Raw genomic sequence first — 25,004 nt, 5'->3', positions numbered from 1 at the left:
TCCGCGCCTACCGGAGAGCCTGGAGGCATGTCGCCAGCAAGGTGTCAGCCAACAGCGAGGTCCCCAGGACCGGTGTCCAATGCCGCAAAAAGTTTAATGACCTCACGCGGATTGTCAGGGTGAGTACCCTTTCCAGTGACCTCCTCATCCTTGCATGTGCACCTCACATTATGGGCAAAGGGACCTGAAAGCCCTAATGGCCAGCCCTCATCCAGCAGCTATGGGACAGGCATGAACATCAATTGCACATTCTGCACTTAACACACTGGCCAAGCTATTCCACCATGGGAGGCAGTGCACACAAGATCAGGGTGACACACTGGCCAGGCTATTCCACCATGGGAGGCAGTGCACACAAGATCAGGGTGACACACTGGCCAGGCTCTTCCACCATGGGAGGCAGTGCACACAAGATCAGGGCGACACACTGGCCAGGCTATTCCACCATGGGAGGCAGTGCACACAAGATCAGGGCGACACACTGGCCAGGCTATTCCACCATGGGAGGCAGTGCACACAAGATCAGGGCGACACACTGGCCAGGCTATTCCACCATGGGAGGCAGTGCACACAAGATCAGGGCGACACACTGGCCAGGCTATTCCACCATGGGAGGCAGTGCACACAAGATCAGGGCGACACACTGTACTTAGAGGCCGTCCTTTCTCTTGCAGGCCAAGCTGGCCAATAACAAGAAGAGCCGCACTGTGACCGGGGGAGGCCGACCCCAGATCCAGCCGCTCACCGAGCTGCAACATCGCGTGGAGCGCATCATGGGTGCCCGGGTGATTGGCCCCGTTACATGTGGAGATGCCGACCCTGTTCTGGGCACCAATGGTAAGGACATCAACGTTTGGACCTCTCTCGTCCCACTTGCGCATCAGATCTACATCCTTTGCCACTGTCCGACCAATGCGCTGAATGCCACCACTCATGCATCCCTCGCTGGCGCCCTCTCCTCACTCTAAAGCTACTCTTGTGCCTTCCTGCTTTCAGATGGTGAGGAGGAGGTCCCTGAACTTGCCAGTGACAGCCCCTCAGAGGAGGAGGAGGAGGAGGAGCAAGAGGAAGGCGGCCCATCAGGGGAACCCTCAGCCGTGGCAACCCATGCCAATGTAGGGGACACGTCTTCCCTGGAGGGGAGCGTCACGGAAGTGTCGGAGGGGAGGGGAGCTCATGGGACCTGCGGCCTGCAGAAATGCGGGAGGGGGGTGCCAGCTCGGCGGCCTTCTCCCCAGAGGGGGGAAGGGTCGGAGGGGAGTCCAATTGCTGGGCCCAGCGGCCTCCAGCAACGCAGGAAGGGTCGGCCAGCTCGGCGGCCTTCTCCCCAGAGGGAGAGTCCGGCCTCCAGTCCGGAGATGGTCTTCGCCGAGGAGATGGAACGCCTCGAGGACTTGTCCGTGGACTCGGAGCGCCGGCACACGAAGCTCATGGGGGTAGTGGCACGGTTGCCTGAGGCCATCGAGTCCCTCTCTCGGAGTGTCACCGACGTCGGGGCCTTACAGGCCATCAGTTTGGCGGAATTCGGGGCAGAGCAGGCAGCGAGTCGGGCGGCATTCGGGGCAGATCAGGCAGCGAGTCGTGCGGCATTCGGGGCAGCTCAGGCAGCGAGTTGTCAGCTGATCAGTGGTGCCGTGCAGTCACTGGGTGGTCTGATGAGGTCACTGAACAGGTCAACATGGGCACTCACTGCTGCCACACTCGCTGTGTCAGCCAGGCATCGCCAGGGCACCCGGCGCGCTGCAGCAGCACAGCGGTCTGTCCCTCGGCAGATTGGTGCGCATGCTGCAGTGCTGGCCCGGGCGAGTGCCAGTGTCTCAGGCGACCAGCGAGCGCCTGCCATCTGCCAGTTTGGCCCCATTCCTCCAGCCGCCACTGCCACTCCCCCAGTGGAGCTGCCACAAGCTGCTGCAGCGACTGATGCTGGCCAGCCACAGCTGCAGCATTCAACAGCCGCCCGCTCGACGGCCAGACCTCGACTAGGCCGACCCCCAAGGGCATCTGCCGTCACAACATGTGCCCCTCTGGAGCCTGCCCCCAGCCTTGCAGCAGCCAATGGCCTTACTTTGAGGAGGAGCAGCAGGGCGGGCAGGGGCCACACAAAGATGGCCAAGGCATCGCCCTAGCGGGCCAAAAAGTCAAATGTGTGGCCAGTTGTGTTTGTTTTTTGAGGCCGAGAATTGGATGTTTGTTTTTTGAGGCCGAGAATTGGATGTTTGTTTTTTGAAGGCCGAGGATGTGATGTTTGTATTTTACGAAGTCCGAGGATGACGGCCATTTTAGTTGCACTGTTTTGTTAATCCTCTCCAGGTTGTGGGAGCGAGTAATGTGTTTGAGTGTTTTTTGGGGGTTTCATCTGTTTTTGGTTTTCATGTGGGAAGGGCCCTGAGTTTGTACAATAAAGCATTTTATTTATTAACATTGTCCATGTTTGATCTTTGAAGTGTTTGTTGCCTTAACCGGCTGAGGGCTTGCGGAGCGGCTGCAATCATGTTCTTTCTTTGGCACAAGCCATTCCCTGACAGGGGGCCTAGAAGTGACGTTCAATAAGCCGCCGACGGGCGGCCCTTGGACCTTGTGCCTCCCTCCTGGGCTGGTACTCCTCGTCCTCCTCCTCCTCATGCTCCTCCTGCTCCTCCTCCTGAGGTGGGGGTCCAACATGAGGTGGCAGTGCCTGAGTCCTGCAGATAGCCAGGTTGTGCAGCATGCAGCAAATGACGACGAATTGGGAGACTCGGTCCTGCGAATACTGGAGGGCTCCCCCGGAGCAATCGAGACAGCGGAACCGTTGCTTGAGGACACCGATTGTTTGTTCTATGATGTTCCTAGTCGCTTGATGGCTCTCGTTGTATGCCTCTTCAGCAGGGGTCGTGGGCGCACGGAGCGGGGTCATGAGCCAGGTACACAAAGGATAGCCTTTGTCCCCGATAAGCCATCCTCTTGGGGGAGGCTGTGCCTGGAACATGTCAGCCACAGTTGTCTGTCGCAGGATAAAGGCATCGTGGCTGCTGCCTGGAAAGCGGGCATTGACAGCTAGGATGCGCTGCCTGTGGTCACACACCAGCTGTACGTTGAGGGAATGGTAGCCCTTCCGGTTGCGGTAATCCTCGGCATGCTCCAGAGGTGCCCGCAAAGCCACATGCGTGCAGTCAATGGCGCCCTGCACCATGGGGAAGCCCGCTATTCTTGCAAATCCCACTGCACGCTGCTGCTGCTTGTCCAGGGTCATGGGGAAGGAGATGAATTGATGTCTCCTTCTGAAAAGGGCTTCGGTCACCTGGCGGATGCAGCAATGCACGGTGAACTGGGAGATGTTAGCGATGTCCCCAGCAGCGGATTGGAAGGAGCCGGTGGCATAGAAGTTGAGAGCCACCGTCGCCTTCACTGCCACCGACAGAGACGTCCTGCGCATCAGCTGTGGCTGCAGATCTCTCTGAAGCAGCTGGCAGATGTCTGCAACCACCTCCCTTCTGAATCGCAGCCTCCTTACACACATCGCGGCAGACATGGTCAGATAGGAGGACTGCTGGCGGTATACCCTGGGTGGGTAAGGCCTCAGTTGGTGACGCCTGTTGCCCCCTCTGCGTCTAGCCAGGGCTGCCACTCTCTCATGGCGTCTGTAAGCCCTTCTGGCATAAGGCTGAAAGTCAGCGTTGGCACCCAATGCAGCCCCCATTATATGGTGGCAAACAATGAGCTCTCAATGAAGGCAAAGATAATTGCTAAGCTCTGGCCTGAGCCAAAAATACCTGTCCTAGTGTTGGTCCAAACCAGTAAGCTCTCCTCCTTGGTCTCTCGCCAAAAAACCGTTGCACAAGAGTGAATGCTGCAAAATGGCTGGCCTTTATAGTGCAGGGTAAGTGCCCTTTAATTAGCGCTCCCCGCGGCCCGCCTCGGCTGTGTACCATTCCACTTCACAGTCGTTAGGGCCGCCCGGCGCACAATGGGCCGGCGTGAGTGAAGTTCCGGCTCGGGGCGCACAAAGGGCGTTGCACTAGTAAATGACGTCATGATCTGCGCGCGCAGCAGGGCGCGCGCTAAGACTTTGCGCCGGCGCTAAATGTGTACTGAAGTTGGGGCGAGGTGCAGATCGCGCTGCGCCCGGGTGCTAAGCGCCTAGCGCTCGAGATCTACTCCTCCTAAGGCGCTAATGGCTGGCGCGCCCAACTGAATTTCTAGGCCTAAGAATTTACAAAACTTGTTAATTATTTTACTGCTTGTTTGGAGTTAAGGGAACAAATTGCATATGCCTATGAATTGTTATGTTTGCATTGTGAAAATTTTTAATACATTTATGGCTGAAGAATAGTCCCATTCAATAAAGTGCCAGGCAATTGCATTGTAATAAAAAAAAAGGGAAGCTCGTTGTCTTCCATGTGTATTTTAGCAGATATGTTGGCTGGGTGACAATCCCATTAAAGATGTTGTATCATGTTAAAATTATGTTACAAGTGGTGCAGGGGCATCGGACCACCTCCATGCTTGACTTATTGTGAACATAAGTGGTGCAGGGGCATTGGACCCCCTCCGTGTATTGATTATTTCATTAATCTTGTTTTCTGTCGATAGATGCCTACCGTACTGCGTTTCTCTCTGGGCAGTGGAGATGGAGGTGTCGGGGGATCGTAGATAGTTTTAGATAAGTATTAAGGGAAGGTTGTTTGTGGGGGGTCAGAAATTATTGCTCACCTTTGGCCAGGATACTACAAGCAAGTTTTAGTATCTGATGGGGGACTGTAAGGATTTCGCAATAATTTTTAGATTCCTACAGTTCCGAAGATTGATTTTTGATTAAAGAATACCTGGGTAATATACCTTTAAAAATCCAGGGATCAAAATGGCCATCAGACCTCGTGGCAGAAGACAAAAGACTTGAAAAGGCAGTTTGTGTGTGACTTTGAAAAAGGGGTAATCAAAGATGGCTGCCCAACCTCGTGTCAGGACACAGACAGTGGACATATGAAAAGGGAAGATCAAAGATGGCTGACTAACCTGCCAATCAAAGGCAGTTCAGGGAGTTCCCTCCCTGCAGAGACAATCGACAGAAACTGCTACTATGTTTACACAAAGGATTAACCAATTGAAACTGCGGTTTCAGTTTGACCACAGGACAATGACTTTTGTTTACACTAACTTCCAAAGCTGTTTACTCAGCAATTATAGAAAGACATGCTTTTTTTCAAACCAAGACAGCTCCATTCAAACTCAGTATGATTAAAGGGAATACATTCACAAACCCATCATGATAAATGGGTAATTCATCCAAACCCATCACAGACAATGGGGACAGTTTGGATCTCTTTTGTTCAGCCCAGATGCACCTGGATTTGGGCAGGAAGTTTTTGGCCCCAATTGGGGTATAAGATAGCTTCTCAAGAAGCCATCTCTCTCTCTCTCTCTCTGCAGCCTCGCCTCCGTGCCCTCTACAACTCAGGAGCCCGCCCAAGGGAGTGGAACACCAGCAGTTATTTTTAAACACTGGGGTGTCTCCATCTTCAGGGTGGTGAAGAATCTAAAACTGCAAGGGCACGGGGCAGGCATTCATTGGTGAGCATATAATTTTCTGGCCCATTACAAGGCAACTTAGAATAGGTATAGGGGTGGGAATTAAGGGGAATTTTGTTAGAACTGTAATTTTAGTCGATTTTCCCTCGTTGTGTCCGTTCTCTCCTACCCTATTTAAGTAACAGTGTTGCACTAGCAGAGATGGGCTGTAGTGAACACTGAGTTCTGTATTAAAAGTGCTGTATTTAAATAAAAGTGTTGCACTAAGCAGGGAAGTGCTGTAGTGAACATTAAGTGATTTGTAAGAAGTAAAGTGCTGTATTTAAGTAACAGTGTTGCGCTATGCAGAAAGGTGCTTCAGTGGACACTAAGCAGCTGTATTAAAGTGCCATATTTAAGTAAAAGTCACTAAGCAGAGGTGCTGTAGTGAGCAAAGTGTACTGTATTAAAGGTGTGTTACACTAGTTAAAGGTGTTGTATTTAAGTAAAGCCACAAAGCAAGAGAGTGCTGCGATAAACGATAAGTGAACTGTGTTAAGCAAAAGTGCTGTACCAGGCATAGGTGTGTTGTATCTATTATTTTGAAGTTGTTTCTTTCTTTTGTTTCAATAAATACTGGTCTATTTTGCACCCGAACCACGAGTCACATTTTTCTGTCTACATCACTACCGAATAAGTCCGGCAGTCAGAACCAGGAATAGGGGAGCGCTTCGAAACCGCATGGGGGTCCCTGGAGCAGCTCAGAGGCTTCTGACTGGCCAGAGACAATAACCATAACCCCATCCCCACTTGTATTAATTCTATGTCTATGTATCTATCCTTTGTTTCTTAACCTGTTCCATTACAATCTCCTTTTGCCTTGAATATCTCTTAATGTCACTTAATCTCTTCCACCTTCCATCCTATCACAGACCTTCCCTTTTGTTCTTTCATCCCCTCCCTTTCCCAGCCTCTTCACTTGCTTAAAAATCTGTTCCATTTCCTGCTTTTTTCCAGTTCTGACGAAAGGTCATCGACCTGAAACATTAACTCTGTTTCTCTCTTCACAGATGCTGCCTGACCTGCAGAGTTTCTCCAGCATTTTCTGTTTTTAATTCAGATTTCCAGCATCTGCAGTATTTTCTTTTTGTATGAGGAAATAGAAGGTTATGCTGATAGGCATAAGAACATAAGAACATAAGAAATAAGAGCAGGATTGGGCCATATGGCTCTGTAAGGAATTAGCACATGCTTGCGGGGTTGGGGTTATTGTCTCTGGCCAGTCAGAAGCCTCTGAGCTGCTCCAGGGACCCCCGTGCAGTTTCGAAGTGCTCCCCTATTGCTGGTTTTGACCGCCGGACTTATTCGGTAGCGATGTGGACAGAAAAACGCTGAGACTCGTGGTTTGGGTGCAAAACAGGCCAGTATTTATTGAAACAAAAAGAAAGAAACAACTTAAACTGTAATCGATACAGCACTTATGCCTGGTACAGCACTTTTGCTTAACGCAGTACACTCAGTGTCCACTAGAGTGCTCTCTGCTAGTGCAACACTCCTTTTATTAAAATACAGCACTTTTAAATACAGCTGCTCAGTGTCCACTGGAGCACTTCTCTGCTCAGTGCAACACTACTTTTATTAAAATACAGCACTTTTAAATACAGCCACTCAGTGTCCACTGGAGCACTTCTCTGCTCAGTGCAACACTCCTTTATTAAAATACAGCACTTTTAAATACAGCCACTCCGTGTCCACTGGAGCACTTCTCTGCTCAGTGCAACACTCCTTTATTAAAATACAGCACTTTTAAATACAGCCACTCAGTGTCCACTGGAGCACTTCTCTGCTCAGTGCAACACCGTCTTACTTAAATAGGGGGGAAGAAACGGATAAAATGAGGGAAAATTGACTAAAATAACAGTTCTAACAGAATTCCCACTTAATTCCCACCCCTATACCTATCCTAAGTTGCCTTGTAAAGGCCAGAAACATATATGCTCACCAATGAAAATGCCTTCTCCGTGCCCTGCGATCTTTGATCTTCACTGCCCCGAAGTAAAAACACCCCAGTATTTTAAAAGTAAACTGCTGGTGTTCCACTTCTTCACGCAGACTCCCACATTGTAGAGAGCATGGAGGCAAGGCCACAGAGAGAGAGATGGCTTCTGAGAAGCTATCTTTTATACCCCAATTTGGGGCCGAAATGTTCCCGCCCAGATCCGGATGTATCTGGGCTAAAACAAAAGGGGTCCAAGCTGCCCCATTGCCTTGTAATGGGTTTGGATGAATCACCCATTCGTTTAAACTGTTTCCAGTTTAAATGTGTCCTCATTGTCTGTGATGGCTTTGAATAAAGTTGCAGTTTAAATGTGGCCATTGTCTGTGATGGTTTTGAATAAAGTTGCAGTTTAAATGTGTCCTTTGAATAAAGCTGCCGTGGTTTGAACTATTTCCTTGATTGCTTGAGTAGTGTAAACAAAAGTCATTGTCCTTGTGGTCAGACTGAAACCGCAGTAATCCTTTGCGTAGCAGTTTCTGTAAACACATCGATTGTCTCTGCAGGGAGGGGGAACTCCCTGAACTGCCTTTGATTGGCAGTCTGGTCAGCCATCTTTGATCTTCACCTTTTTCACAGACACACACACAAGCTGCCTTTTCAAGTCCTTTGTCTTTTGCCATGCAGTCTGGCGGCCATTTTGATCCCCTGGATTTTTAAATGCATATATACCCAGGTATTCTTTAATCAAAATTAATCTTCAGAACTGTAGGAAATTTTGAAATTATTGAGAAATCATACAGCCCCTCGAGCCTGCTCTGCCATTCAATAAGATCATTGCTGATCATCGACTTCAACTCCACTTTCCCGCCCGATCTCCATATTCCTTGATTCCCCTAGAGTCCAAAAATCTATCTATCTCAGCCTTGAATATACACAAAGACTCAGCATCTTAGATGAGAAAGGATGGGAGGAGGCTCGAGTGGAGCATAAACTTCATCATGGACTGGTTGGGCAGAATGGCCTGTTTCTGTGCTGTATATTCGATGAAATTCTATGTAAAATTAATTCACATTGGCCTAATATTTGTTTAGGCACATTTTTAAACTTAAAGTGGTCAGCACATTAGGAACACGCACCAGAAGCCAGAGGCCCAAGGTCAGCCCGAAACTGGGCCTCGGATCTCATCATACTTCAGCGAGCTGCAGGTGCCTGTTACACCTTCAGAGGCAGCTTGCCGGTGTATTGGCCATCAATTTGGTCCAGCAGTCTTGCCGGAAGCGGCACTTAGGTAAGTCTTAGGAATGGGAAGGGAGGAGAACAGGAAGGGGTGGCGGGGAGCTAGCACAAGCTAGCAATGGCCCTCAGTAGTGATGTGGAACCAGGAGAAGCACTCTTGATACTCCCAACTCCACATGAAGGTCAGTATACAAAAATAAACCCTTTTTGTTGGCGATCGCTGGTTAGGCTGCAGCAAACGCAATGCTCCATTCAGCAATGACTAATTTAGTGGAGGATCCTGAAACAGCAGTTAGGACGCTCAATAACTTATGTAACAAGCCATATGCCTGTTTCAGGCATCCAGCAGGGACATCTGAATATTGCCCAACCCAATATGGGATTAGACGTCTGTCATGCATCTTTGGGACGCAGGACATAGTCTCATGAAATTGGACATGTCACCCCCTCCCCCTCTCCTTTTTAATGCCAAAAAGCTGGGCAAAAAGGGGTGCAACTTCATATCCTTTATCTCATGGTGCTCTTGCCTCAAACTGCACAAACATTAAATATTAGGGTAAACTATTAAATATTTTAGAAAAAGTCAGCCTGAGAACCACTGATATATTATGGCCTAGAAATTCATAGTTAAGGCCCATTTAGAGGGAAAAAAGGCCGCCGCCACACTTCCACCTGCTGCCGACGAGTCCTGCGGCGGCCGCCAAATTTGGCTGGGCGGCAGCGCTGCCGATGTCCACGCTCGCTAGCAATATGGAGATTATGCAGATTGTAACATCAGTGAGTGTGCAGTACTGTCATTTTAGAATAGAATGGTTACAGTATAGAAGGAGGCCATTTGGCCCGTCGAGCCCATGTCAGCTCTCTGCAAGAGCACTTCAGCTAGTCCCATTCACCGCCCTGTCCCCATAGCCCTGCAAATTCTTTTCCTACAGGTACTTATCCAACTCCCTTTTGAAAGCCACTATTGAATCTGCCTCCACCACACTTTCAGGCAGTGCATTCCAGATCATAACCACTCACTGAATAAAAAAGTTTTCCCTCATGTCGCCTTTGGTTCTTATGCCAATCAACATAAATCTGTGTCCTCTGGTTCTCGACACTTCCGCCAATGGGAACAGTTTCTCTCTATCTACTCTGTCGAGACCACTCATAATTTTGAACACCTCTATCAAATCTCTTCTCAAACTTCTCTGCTCTAAGGAGAACAACCCCAACTTCTCCAGTCTATCCATGTCCTTCTAGGTGGTAGAGGTCACGGGTTTGGGAGGTACTGACAAAGGAGCCTTGGCAAGTTGCTGAAGTGCATCTTGTAGATGGTACACAGTGCAGCCATGGTGCGCCGGTGGTGGAGGGACTGAATGTTTAAGGTGGTGGATGGGGTGCCAATCAAGCGGGCTGCTTTGTCTTGGACGGTGTCGAGCTTCTTGAGTGTTGTTGGAGCTGCACTCATCCGGGTAAGTGAAGAGTATACTATCACTCTCCTTACTTGTGCCTTGTAGATGGTGGAAAGGCTTTGGTGAGTCAGGAGGTGAGACACTCGCTGCAGAATGCCAAGACTCTGACCTGCTCTTGTTGCCACAGTATTTATGTGGTTGGTCCAGTTAAGTTTCTGGTCAATGGTGACTCCCAGGATATTGATGGTGTGGGATTCGGCGATGGTAATCCCGTTGAATTTCAAGGGGCAGTGGTTAGACTTGGAGATAGTTATTGCCTTGCACTTGTGTGGCACAAATGTTACCATTTTTAACCACTTTCACAACCTGCCCTGCCGTCTTCAATGATTTGTGCACATATACCCCCAGGTTTCTCTGTTCTTGCACCCCCTTTAGAATTGTATCCTTTAGTTTATATTTCCTCTCCTCATTCTTCCTACCAAAATATATCACTTCGCAATTTTTAGCATTAAATTTCATCTGCCACATGTCCGCCCATTCCACCACACTATCTATGTCCTCTTGAAGTCTATCACTATCCTCCTCATCTTCAAATTTTGAAATTGTACCCTGTACACCCACGTCCAAGTCATTAATATATATCAAGAAAAGCAGTGGTCCTAGTATTGATTCTTGGGGAACACCACTGTACACCTTTCAGTCTGAAAAACAACCATTCACCACTATTCTCTGTTTCCTGTCACTTAGCCAGTTTCGTATCCATACTGCTACTGTCCATTTTAATCCATGGGCTTCAACTTTGCTGGCAAGCCTATTATGTGGCACTTTATCAAACGCCTTTTGGAAGTCCATGTACACCACATCAACCGCATTGCCCTCATCAACCCTCTCTGTTACCTCATCAAAAAATTCAATCAAGTTAGCTAAACATGATTTGCCTTTAATAAATCCATGCTGGCTTTCCTTAGTTAATCCACACCTGTCCAAGTGACTGTTAATTTTGTCCCGGATTATCATTTCTAAAAGTTTCCCTACCACCGAGGTTAAACTGACTGGCCTGTAGTTGCAGGGTTTATCCTGACACCCTTTTTTGAACAATTTGCAATTCTCCAATCCTCTGGAAACACCCCCCTATCTAAGGAGGATTGGAAGATGATGGCCATCACCTCCGCAATTTCCACCTTTGCTTCCCTCAGCATCCTAGGATGCATCCCATCCAGTCCTGCTGACTTATCTACTTTAAGTACAGTCAGCCTTTCTAGTAACTCTTTATTAATTTTTAACCCATCCAATATCTCAACTACCTCCTGTTTCACTATGACTTTGGCAGCATCTTCTTCCTTGGTAAAGACAGATGCAAAGCACTCATTTAGTACCTCAACCATGCCCTCTGCCTCCATGCGTAGTTCTCCATTTTGGTCCTTAATCGGCCCCATCCCTCCTCTTAAGAACATAAGAAATAGGAGCAGGAGTAGGCCCCACGAGCCTGCTCTGCCATTCAATAAGATCATGGCTGATCTTCTACCTCAACTCCACTTTCCTGCACTATCCCTATATCCCTTGATTCCCTTAATATCAAAAATCTATCGATCTCTGTCTTGAATATATTCAATGACTGAGTCTTCACTGCCCTCTGTGGTAGAGAATTCCAAAGATTCACTACCCTCTGAGTGAAGAAATTTCTCCTCATCTCAGTCCTAAATGGCTGACCCCTTATTCTGAGACTGTGACCCCTGGTTCTAGACTCCCCAGCCAGGGGAAACATCCTCCCTGCATCTACCCTGTCAAGTCCTGTTGTGGTGGAGCCACTAAGGGACTCCGATCAACTGTATATAATTCCCTTTAACAATATGTTAGCTACAGCCTGAGTCTGTATCTTTGTATATACTGTTTGCATGTACAGAGCGCGGTACATCACGTGATCCCCACCGGCGGGAAAAACGTGATGACGTCATGACGCCAGCCACGGGACCGCCCAAGCAGTCCTCGTGGAGCCTCCGAACTGACTAGACCTGTATGCGTAGTTCTCTTGCATTTTGTTTTTTAAACTCAGTTAGTTTCACATTAAACATCATTTGTTTGATCGCCTGAGTCGACCTCAGTCTTTTGATAGGAACTAGACATTGCTACACTGTGAGAATTTTGTATGTTTCAATGAGATCACCTCTCATTCTTCTAAACTCTAGAGAATATAGGCCTAGTCTACTCAATCTTTCCTCATAGGACAAAACCCCCATCCCAGGAATCAGTCTAGTGAACCTTTGTTACACCTCCTCTATAGCAAGTATATCCTTCCTTAGGTAAGGAGACCAAACCTGTACACAATACTCCAGGTGTGGTCTCACCAGGGCCTATATAATTGCAGTAAGACATCTTTATTCTTATGATCAAATCCTCTTGAAATAAAGGCCAACATACCATTTGCTTTCCGACGTGCTTGCTGTACCTGCATGTTAACTTTCAGTGATTCGTGTAATGGACATCCAGGTCCCTCTGAATACCAACATTTCCACATCTCTCACCATTTCAAAAATACTCTGCTTTTTTATTTTTCCTACCAAAGTGAATAACTTCATATTTCTCCACATTATATTCCATTTGCCATGTTCTTGCCCACTCACTTAGCCTGTCTATATCGCCTTGAAGCCTCTTTGATTCTTTGTGGTCGGGGAAGGAGACTCCCAAGCTGGGTATTGTCTCAGCCTTGGCCTGGGATCCACCAGGAGGTGAGTACAGTAGATGAAAGGAGGAATACTGGCTTCCCCACAAGAGGAAGTGTGGACCAGGTCCAGGCCTGGTTCTTTGCCTAGACCCCAGAAAAAACTTTGAAGATTCTGTCAACAGATTGTCCCCCTTACAAACAGGCCACTGGATCTTTCAAACTTTGTCCTTGCACCAGGGCTGTCATAGTTGCCTTAATGTTTGGCCTGTATTGGGTGAGGAGAGTCAGTGATGGAGGTTTGTGGAAGTCAAATCCAGGCACTTCAGCCACGATTGAGAGCCTAAATAACACCACAATATACAAAGTCCCAAAACCATATCAAAAAATCACTTAAGACTTCAAGTAAACTACAGGGTCTCTATTTATGGGAAAGCAGCCAATGCTTCTGTTCAAAAATTAATTAACTCAACATTGCTTTAGGGACTGGAATAGGCTGTTTGAAATGTTAATACATACAGTTAGCAGATAGTCAAATAGTCAATTCTAGTCTCTCTGAATGTTGATTTCACGTCAACCACCTAGACAATGTTACAGTTTCAATTACTATTAGCTGTCAAAAACAAACATCTGACAGGACTGGACAGACTAGATGCAGGAAGGATGTTCCCGATGGTCGGGGAGGCCAGAACCAGGGGTCACAGTCTAAGGATAAGGGGTAGGCCATTTAGGACAGAAATGAGGAGGAATTTCTTCACCCAGAGAGTGGTGAACCTGTGGAATTCTCTACCACAGAAGGCAGTAGAAGCCAATTCATTAAATATATTCAAGAAGGAGTTGGATATATTTCTTAAGGCTAAAGGGATCCAGGGGTATGGGGAGAAAGCAGGGGCCGGGTACTGAAATTGGATGATCAGCCATGATCGCATTGAATGGCGGAGCAGGCTCGAGGGGCCGAATGGCCTACTACTGCTCCTATCTTCTATGTAACATACTACAGTATTAGGTGAGCAGAATATTTCAGTTCACACCATATTTACTTAAGCATTAAAATGGTTACCACTGTAATGGTCTGTCTATGCATAAGGTTCATCAAAAAGGCCTACATTTACATCAAAGAAACGACCTGAATATAATTCGTAGGCAGTCTCATGGTCCCTAGTTCCTGCCTTGGCTGTGCCACTAAAGTGAGGGAGCTGGGATGGGCTCCGTTAGTGTCATTTCCTACGTAACTTCCATTCGAAACTATTATTCAGAAACTGCTGGAAAAGATGTTTGAAAAGGACGACAAGGAATTTAGGGGGTGAAATTCGCCTCCTTCGCACCTGCAGTTAGCGCAAAGGGGTTATTGCCTGGTGGGGGGCAATAATAGCGCCTCCCGAGAAATTCGGTGGGGTGCTGCTGAGGCGCTAGCCAATAGCGGCGCACGCTGCCGGTAGCGCCGTGGGCCACTGCGCTGCCACCGATGATGTCATCGCCGAGCGACGTGACCCCTTACCGCCCCACTGCGGCCCCTTACCGCTCCACAGCAGAAATTTGGCTGCGCCCAGCAAGGCTGCCACGGGCGATGTCAGTGACAGCCTCGCAGGTCGCGAACATCGTTGACGGAACAGTAATTAAATGGGTGGTCCTCTGCGCCCCGCGCTGCCACTTTTTCTTTTGGCCGACATCCAGGTCGGCCTCTCTTGGCGCCAGCCCGCCCGCCGTCCAGCAGCTTCCACTGCAAATGTACAGAAGTCACTCTGACAGGCTTGTCAGGCCTCCTCGCCATTTCACTTTTTCTGTTAAAGACAATTCTGGGGGTCGCATGTGGCGGAACCACTAAGGGACTCCAATTAACTGTATATAATTCCCTTTAACAATATGTTAGCTACAGCCTGAGTCTGTATCTTTGTATATACTGTTTGCATGTACAGAGCGCGGTCCCTTTAAGAGCGCGGGCAAACGCGATGACGTCACGCCGTTCATCACATGATCCCCCACCGGCGGGAAAAACGTGATGACATCATGACGCCAGCCACGCGATCGCCCAAGCAGTCCTCGTGGAGCCTCCGAACTGACTAGACCTGTATGCGTAGTTCTCTTGCATTTTGTTTGTTAAACTCAGTTAGTTTCACATTAAACATCGTTTGTTTGATCGCCTGAGTCGACCTCAGTCTCTTGATAGGAACTAGACATTCCTACATTGGTGACCCCGACTTTTGCGAACGGTTTTCGCAGAAGGAACAAAGCATGGAAACAAACGCCGTTGCATTGAAGCTACCGCAATTCTGGGAGCAACAAGCGACCTCGTGGTTCATCCAGGTCGAAGCCCAGTTTGCACTATGGAACATCGTTGCGGATCAGACCCGTTACTTTTACGTGGTCTCCGCACTCGACAGCTCCACCGCCTCGCGGATCGTCAGCCTGCTTGAGAACCCCCCAGACGACCGCAAGTGTGAAACAATCAAGGCGCGATTGTTACAGGTCTTCGAGCTCATGGAGTCGGAGCGCGCCCGCCGACTGCTCGCTATGCCCGGCCTCGGGGACTCCAAGCCGTCTGAGCTCATGAGCCAAATGCTCACGCTCCTTGGCTCCGAACCGGAATGCTTCCTCTTTAGGGAGCTCTTCCTCAGTCAGTTACCGGAGCAAGTACAAGCTGCCCTGGCCAGGTCCGAAGTCACAGACTGCGCAGCGCTTGCTGCTGAAGCGGACAAGATTTTCGCGGTGACACAGCAGTACTGCACTGCCACGAGGTGCCCATCCCCCACAGACGCCGTCCCAGCTCCTCAACCTTCGGGGCTGTGCTTCTACCACGCACGGTTTGGCGCAAAAGCCAGATGTTGCCGTCCTCCCTGCAGCTTCTCTCCCCAAAAAAAACAACTGCAACCCCGCCAAAAGAAGAACGGGTCTGACGGGTGCCCCGCAGCTGCGATGGCAATTGGGAATGCTGGCAAGCTGTTCTTCATCACCGATTCCATCTCTGGTCGGCGATTCCTATGCGACACCGGCGCACAGTGCAGCATTCTACCCGCGTCCGCTATTGATGTACAAGCTGGGAGGCACGGCCTCTCACTCGAAGCGGCTAATGGCGGAGCTATCCGGACCTTCGGCAAACGGTGGGTCCAGGTGTGCTTCGGCGGCCAGCGATTTGTTTGGGAATTTGTTACGGCCAGGGTTTCACAAGCCATTCTCGGCGTGGATTTCCTGTGCGCCAACGGCCTCCTGGTCGATCTGCGGAACCAGCGGCTGATCAACGCGGCCATGTTTCACTCTATTCCTTGCCACCTTTGCAACACCATGTTGCGCACCGCCTCCTGCGCTTTCCCAACTCCGGATGAGTTCGCTCGCCTGCTCGGTGAATTTCCAGACCTGACCAGACCTACGTTCTCCTCTACGGCCACGAAGCATGGTGTGGAACACCACATCACCACCACCGGCGCCCCGGTCCACGCGCGGGCCTGGCGCCTCGAACCCGGCAAGCTGGCGGTCGCGAAGGTGGAGTTCGCTACGATGGAACGCCTGGGGATTATTCGCTGGTCCAATAGTCCCTGGTCTTCGCCTCTCCACATAGTACCGAAGCCTGGCGGCAGATGGCGGCCATGCGGCGACTATCGGTGACTTAACAACGCTACCACTCCTGATCGATACCCGATCCCCCACATTCAGGATTTCTCTGCCCATTTGGCTGGGAACACTGTGTTTTCCAAGGTGGATCTGGTCCGAGGCTACCACCAGGTCCAGGTACACCCGCAGGATGTGCAGAAGATCGCTGTCATCACCCCATTCGGCCTTTTTGAATTTTTGAGGATGCCTTTTGGGTTGAAGAATGCCACCCAGGCCTTCCAGCGCCTCATGGACTCCGTGCTGCGGGACCTCAAGTTCCTTTTCGTCTACTTGGACGACATCCTCGTGGCCAGTCGGAATAAGGAGGAACACATCGCGCACCTACGCACCCTCTTTCGACGCCTCAGCCAACACGGCCTGATTCTCAACCCGGCCAAGTGTCAGTTTGGTCTGCCCCACATTGATTTCCTGGGACATCGCATTACATCGGAGGGAACGGTGCCTTTGCAAGCGAAGGTAGAGGCGGTGACATCCTTTCCGCGCCCGCAGACCATCAAGGCCATACAGGAGTTCCTCGGGATGGTGAATTTTTACCACCGTTTCGTGCCTAAGGCAGCTCTGCTCATGCAGCCCCTGTACGAGGCCCTCAAGGGCAAGTCTGGCAAGGATCCAGTAAGCTGGACGGTCGACATGGACCGGGCGTTCATTGACACAAAAAGCGCCCTAGCCAACGCGACCATGCTGGCGCACCCGCTGCCAGGTGCCACCATCGCCCTCACCACCGACGCGTCAGACTACACCATCGGCGCAGTGCAGGAACAGTGGGTAAATGGAACGTGGCAACCGCTGGTGTTCTTCAGCCGTCAACTACGGTGAAACGAGCAGAAGTACAGTACCTTCGACCGGGAGTTGCTGGCTCTTTTTCTGGCCATCCGCCATTTCCGGTTCTTGCTGGAAGGACGTCCTTTCACTGCTTTTGTGGACCATAAGCCACTAACGTTCACTATGGCCAAGACCGCCGAACTGTGGTCAGCCCGACAACAACGTCAGCTAATGTTTATCTCCAAATTCACTACTGATATTCAGCACGTGGCCGGTAAAGACAAACTGGTGGCAGATTGCCTCTCCCGCGCGACCATTCAGGCAGTCCAGCTCGGCATCGACTATGCCCTCATGGCTGCGGATCAAGCCTCGGATCCAGAGGTGCAAGCTTACCGAACCAGCCCCTCTAGCCTCCAAGTGGCCGACGTCAAATTCCACGCCGCAGGCACCACGCTACTTTGTGACGTCTCCATAGGAGATCCTCGCCCTATCGTGCCAGTTGCCTGGCACCGCAAAGTGTTTGACACCATACACGGGTTGTCACACCCTGGCATGAAGGCCTCGCAAAGGCTGATGTCATCCAAGTTCGTTTGACGGGGCATGCATATGGATGTCCGCGACTGGGCCAACACCTGCGTGGTCTGCCAAAAGGCCAAGGTGCAGCGTCACGTCAAAGCTCCATTGGCCACCTTCGCTGTTCCGGAGCGACAGTTCGATCGCATGAATGTGGACCTGGTGGGGCCACTTCCACCTTCTCATGAGTTTACACATATCTTTACGATGGTAGACCGCACCACTAGATGGCCAGAGGCAGTTCCCTTGTCGTCCACCACTTCGGCAGACGTAGCCAGGGCATTCATCTCCTCTTGGGTCGCCCGTTTTGGGGTACCGGCGGACATCTCTTCTGATCGTGGACCGCAGTTTTCCTCTTAGCTCTGGAACGCAGTGGCCCAGGGGCTCGGCATCAAGCTACATCGCACCACAGCCTACCATCCACAGGCGAATGGCCTGTGCGAATGATTTCACAGGTCGCTCAAAGCCGCACTGAGGGCCAGCCTCCAAGGCGCGGGATGGGTGGACAGGCTACCATGGGTCCTGTTGGGTCTTCGCACTGCACCCAAGGAAGACCTTCGCTCGTCCTCGGCAGAGCTCGTCTATGGCCAGCCACTACGCGTACCAGGGGATTTCCTTCCGACTCCAACAGAGCCATGGTCCGCATCCAATCAACTCATCAGCCACCAGGAGGCCGCCAGGTGTTTTGCACCAGTACCAATGTCGCATCATGGCTTTCAGAGCTCCCACGTCCCAGCAGAGCTGAAGAACGCCGAATATGTGTTCATCCGTCACGAAGCTCATCGGGATCCGCTCAAGGCCCCTTACACTGGTCCTTTCCGTGTGCTAGAGCCGGGAGACAAAACTTTCTCGGTGAATATCGGCGGTAAACCGGACCACATTTCGGTTGACCGGTTGAAGCCGGTACACTTGGACCTTGACCACCCGGTCGAGACCGCACAGCCGCCAAAACGTGGCCGACCGCCCACAGTCGCCGTGCCGGATCAAGCGCAACCACCCGCCAGCCCGCCCGCCATCCAGCAGCTTCCACTGCAAATGTACAGAAGTCACTCTGACAGGCTTGTCAGGCCTCCTCGCCATTTCACTTTTTCTGTTAAAGACAATTCTGGGGGTCGCATGTGGCGGAACCACTAAGGGACTCCAATTAACTGTATATAATTCCCTTTAACAATATGTTAGCTACAGCCTGAGTCTGTATCTTTGTATATACTGTTTGCATGTACAGAGCGCGGTCCCTTTAAGAGCGCGGGCAAACGCGATGACATCACGCCGTTCATCACATGATCCCCACCGGCGGGAAAAACGTGATGACGTCATGACGCCAGCCACGGGACCGCCCAAGCAGTCCTCGTGGAGCCTCCGAACTGACTAGACCTGTATGCGTAGTTCTCTTGCATTTTGTTTTTTAAACTCAGTTAGTTTCACATTAAACATCATTTGTTTGATCGCCTGAGTCGACCTCAGTCTCTTGATAGGAACTAGACATTCCTACACTGTAAGAATTTTGTATGTTTCAATGAGATCACCTCTCATTCTTCTAAACTCTAGAGAATATAGGCCTAGTCTACTCAATCTTTCCTCATAGGACAATACCCCCATCCCAGGAATCAGTCTAGTGAACCTTTGTTACACCTCCTCTATAGCAAGTATATCCTTCCTTAGGTAAGGAGACCAAACCTGTACACAATACTCCAGGTGTGGTCTCACCAGGGCCTATATAATTGCAGTAAGACATCTTTATTCTTATGATCAAATCCTCTTGAAATAAAGGCCAACATACCATTTGCTTTCCGACGTGCTTGCTGTACCTGCATGTTAACTTTCAGTGATTCGTGTAATGGACATCCAGGTCCCTCTGAATACCAACATTTCCACATCTCTCACCATTTCAAAAATACTCTGCTTTTTTATTTTTCCTACCAAAGTGAATAACTTCATATTTCTCCACATTATATTCCATTTGCCATGTTCTTGCCCACTCACTTAGCCTGTCTATATCGCCTTGAAGCCTCTTTGATTCTTTGTGGTCGGGGAAGGAGACTCCCAAGCTGGGTATTGTCTCAGCCTTGGCCTGGGATCCACCAGGAGGTGAGTACAGTAGATGAAAGGAGGAATACTGGCTTCCCCACAAGAGGAAGTGTGGACCAGGTCCAGGCCTGGTTCTTTGCCTAGACCCCAGAAAAAACTTTGAAGATTCTGTCAACAGATTGTCCCCCTTACAAACAGGCCACTGGATCTTTCAAACTTTGTCCTTGCACCAGGGCTGTCATAGTTGCCTTAATGTTTGGCCTGTATTGGGTGAGGAGAGTCAGTGATGGAGGTTTGTGGAAGTCAAATCCAGGCACTTCAGCCACGATTGAGAGCCTAAATAACACCACAATATACAAAGTCCCAAAACCATATCAAAAAATCACTTAAGACTTCAAGTAAACTACAGGGTCTCTATTTATGGGAAAGCAGCCAATGCTTCTGTTCAAAAATTAATTAACTCAACGTTGCTTTAGGGACTGGAATAGGCTGTTTGAAATGTTAATATATACAGTTAGCAGATAGTCAAATAGTCAATTCTAGTCTCTCTGAATGTTGATTTCACGTCAACCACCTAGACAATGTTACAGTTTCAATTACTATTAGCTGTCAAAAACAAACATCTGACAGGACTGGACAGACTAGATGCAGGAAGGATGTTCCCGATGGTCGGGGAGGCCAGAACCAGGGGTCACAGTCTAAGGATAAGGGGTAGGCCATTTAGGACAGAAATGAGGAGGAATTTCTTCACCCAGAGAGTGGTGAACCTGTGGAATTCTCTACCACAGAAGGCAGTAGAAGCCAATTCATTAAATATATTCAAGAAGGAGTTGGATATATTTCTTAAGGCTAAAGGGATCCAGGGGTATGGGGAGAAAGCAGGGGCCGGGTACTGAAATTGGATGATCAGCCATGATCGCATTGAATGGCGGAGCAGGCTCGAGGGGCCGAATGGCCTACTACTGCTCCTATCTTCTATGTAACATACTACAGTATTAGGTGAGCAGAATATTTCAGTTCACACCATATTTACTTAAGCATTAAAATGGTTACCACTGTAATGGTCTGTCTATGCATAAGGTTCATCAAAAAGGCCTACATTTACATCAAAGAAACGACCTGAATATAATTCGTAGGCAGTCTCATGGTCCCTAGTTCCTGCCTTGGCTGTGCCACTAAAGTGAGGGAGCTGGGATGGGCTCCGTTAGTGTCATTTCCCACGTAACTTCCATTCGAAACTATTATTCAGAAACTGCTGGAAAAGATGTTTGAAAAGGACGACAAGGAATTTAGGGGGTGAAATTCGCCTCCTTCGCACCTGCAGTTAGCGCAAAGGGGTTATTGCCTGGTGGGGGGCAATAATAGCGCCTCCCGAGAAATTCGGTGGGGTGCTGCTGAGGCGCTAGCCAATAGCGGCGCACGCTGCCGGTAGCGCCGTGGGCCACTGCGCTGCCACCGATGATGTCATCGCCGAGCGACGTGACCCCTTACCGCCCCACCGCGGCCCCTTACCGCCCCACAGCAGAAATTTGGCTGCGCCCAGCAAGGCTGCCACGGGCGATGTCAGTGACAGCCTCGCAGGTCACGAACATCGTTGACGGAACAGTAATTAAATGGGTGGTCCTCTGCGCCCCGCGCTGCCACTTTTTCTTTTGGCCGACATCCAGGTCGGCCTCTCTTGGCGCCAGCCCGCCCGCTGTCCAGCAGCTTCCACTGCAAATGTACAGAAGTCACTCTGACAGGCTTGTCAGGCCTCCTCGCCATTTCACTTTTTCTGTTAAAGACAATTCTGGGGGTCGCATGTGGCGGAACCACTAAGGGACTCCAATTAACTGTATATAATTCCCTTTAACAATATGTTAGCTACAGCCTGAGTCTGTATCTTTGTATATACTGTTTGCATGTACAGAGCGCGGTCCCTTTAAGAGCGCGGGCAAACGCGATGACGTCACGCCGTTCATCACATGATCCCCCACCGGCGGGAAAAACGTGATGACGTCATGACGCCAGCCACGCGATCGCCCAAGCAGTCCTCGTGGAGCCTCCGAACTGACTAGACCTGTATGCGTAGTTCTCTTGCATTTTGTTTGTTAAACTCAGTTAGTTTCACATTAAACATCGTTTGTTTGATCGCCTGAGTCGACCTCAGTCTCTTGATAGGAACTAGACATTCCTACATTGGTGACCCCGACTTTTGCGAACGGTTTTCGCAGAAGGAACAAAGCATGGAAACAAACGCCGTTGCATTGAAGCTACCGCAATTCTGGGAGCAACAAGCGACCTCGTGGTTCATCCAGGTCGAAGCCCAGTTTGCACTATGGAACATCGTTGCGGATCAGACCCGTTACTTTTACGTGGTCTCCGCACTCGACAGCTCCACCGCCTCGCGGATCGTCAGCCTGCTTGAGAACCCCCCAGACGACCGCAAGTGTGAAACAATCAAGGCGCGATTGTTACAGGTCTTCGAGCTCATGGAGTCGGAGCGCGCCCGCCGACTGCTCGCTATGCCCGGCCTCGGGGACTCCAAGCCGTCTGAGCTCATGAGCCAAATGCTCACGCTCCTTGGCTCCGAACCGGAATGCTTCCTCTTTAGGGAGCTCTTCCTCAGTCAGTTACCGGAGCAAGTACAAGCTGCCCTGGCCAGGTCCGAAGTCACAGACTGCGCAGCGCTTGCTGCTGAAGCGGACAAGATTTTCGCGGTGACACAGCAGTACTGCACTGCCACGAGGTGCCCATCCCCCACAGACGCCGTCCCAGCTCCTCAACCTTCGGGGCTGTGCTTCTACCACGCACGGTTTGGCGCAAAAGCCAGATGTTGCCGTCCTCCCTGCAGCTTCTCTCCCCAAAAAAAACAACTGCAACCCCGCCAAAAGAAGAACGGGTCTGACGGGTGCCCCGCAGCTGCGATGGCAATTGGGAATGCTGGCAAGCTGTTCTTCATCACCGATTCCATCTCTGGTCGGCGATTCCTATGCGACACCGGCGCACAGTGCAGCATTCTACCCGCGTCCGCTATTGATGTACAAGCTGGGAGGCACGGCCTCTCACTCGAAGCGGCTAATGGCGGAGCTATCCGGACCTTCGGCAAACGGTGGGTCCAGGTGTGCTTCGGCGGCCAGCGATTTGTTTGGGAATTTGTTACGGCCAGGGTTTCACAAGCCATTCTCGGCGTGGATTTCCTGTGCGCCAACGGCCTCCTGGTCGATCTGCGGAACCAGCGGCTGATCAACGCGGCCATGTTTCACTCTATTCCTTGCCACCTTTGCAACACCATGTTGCGCACCGCCTCCTGCGCTTTCCCAACTCCGGATGAGTTCGCTCGCCTGCTCGGTGAATTTCCAGACCTGACCAGACCTACGTTCTCCTCTACGGCCACGAAGCATGGTGTGGAACACCACATCACCACCACCGGCGCCCCGGTCCACGCGCGGGCCTGGCGCCTCGAACCCGGCAAGCTGGCGGTCGCGAAGGTGGAGTTCGCTACGATGGAACGCCTGGGGATTATTCGCTGGTCCAATAGTCCCTGGTCTTCGCCTCTCCACATAGTACCGAAGCCTGGCGGCAGATGGCGGCCATGCGGCGACTATCGGTGACTTAACAACGCTACCACTCCTGATCGATACCCGATCCCCCACATTCAGGATTTCTCTGCCCATTTGGCTGGGAACACTGTGTTTTCCAAGGTGGATCTGGTCCGAGGCTACCACCAGGTCCCGGTACACCCGCAGGATGTGCAGAAGATCGCTGTCATCACCCCATTCGGCCTTTTTGAATTTTTGAGGATGCCTTTTGGGTTGAAGAATGCCACCCAGGCCTTCCAGCGCCTCATGGACTCCGTGCTGCGGGACCTCAAGTTCCTTTTCGTCTACTTGGACGACATCCTCGTGGCCAGTCGGAATAAGGAGGAACACATCGCGCACCTACGCACCCTCTTTCGACGCCTCAGCCAACACGGCCTGATTCTCAACCCGGCCAAGTGTCAGTTTGGTCTGCCCCACATTGATTTCCTGGGACATCGCATTACATCGGAGGGAACGGTGCCTTTGCAAGCGAAGGTAGAGGCGGTGACATCCTTTCCGCGCCCGCAGACCATCAAGGCCATACAGGAGTTCCTCGGGATGGTGAATTTTTACCACCGTTTCGTGCCTAAGGCAGCTCTGCTCATGCAGCCCCTGTACGAGGCCCTCAAGGGCAAGTCTGGCAAGGATCCAGTAAGCTGGACGGTCGACATGGACCGGGCGTTCATTGACACAAAAAGCGCCCTAGCCAACGCGACCATGCTGGCGCACCCGCTGCCAGGTGCCACCATCGCCCTCACCACCGACGCGTCAGACTACACCATCGGCGCAGTGCAGGAACAGTGGGTAAATGGAACGTGGCAACCGCTGGTGTTCTTCAGCCGTCAACTACGGTGAAACGAGCAGAAGTACAGTACCTTCGACCGGGAGTTGCTGGCTCTTTTTCTGGCCATCCGCCATTTCCGGTTCTTGCTGGAAGGACGTCCTTTCACTGCTTTTGTGGACCATAAGCCACTAACGTTCACTATGGCCAAGACCGCCGAACTGTGGTCAGCCCGACAACAACGTCAGCTAATGTTTATCTCCAAATTCACTACTGATATTCAGCACGTGGCCGGTAAAGACAACCTGGTGGCGGATTGCCTCTCCCGCGCGACCATTCAGGCAGTCCAGCTCAGCATCGACTATGCCCTCATGGCTGCGGATCAAGCCTCGGATCCAGAGGTGCAAGCTTACCGAACCAGCCCCTCTAGCCTCCAAGTGGCCGACGTCAAATTCCACGCCGCAGGCACCACGCTACTTTGTGACGTCTCCATAGGAGATCCTCGCCCTATCGTGCCAGTTGCCTGGCACCGCAAAGTGTTTGACACCATACACGGGTTGTCACACCCTGGCATGAAGGCCTCGCAAAGGCTGATGTCATCCAAGTTCGTTTGGCGGGGCATGCATATGGATGTCCGCGACTGGGCCAACACCTGCGTGGTCTGCCAAAAGGCCAAGGTGCAGCGTCACGTCAAAGCTCCATTGGCCACCTTCGCTGTTCCGGAGCGACAGTTCGATCGCATGAATGTGGACCTGGTGGGGCCACTTCCACCTTCTCATGAGTTTACACATATCTTTACGATGGTAGACCGCACCACTAGATGGCCAGAGGCAGTTCCCTTGTCGTCCACCACTTCGGCAGACGTAGCCAGGGCATTCATCTCCTCTTGGGTCGCCCGTTTTGGGGTACCGGCGGACATCTC

Source organism: Somniosus microcephalus, chromosome 2 (genome assembly GCF_052327205.1).
Source record: "Somniosus microcephalus isolate GS21.2 chromosome 2, FLI_Smic_1.0, whole genome shotgun sequence".
Taxonomy (NCBI): Eukaryota; Metazoa; Chordata; class Chondrichthyes; order Squaliformes; family Somniosidae; genus Somniosus; species Somniosus microcephalus.
Note: the sequence above shows the minus strand (reverse complement) of the source record.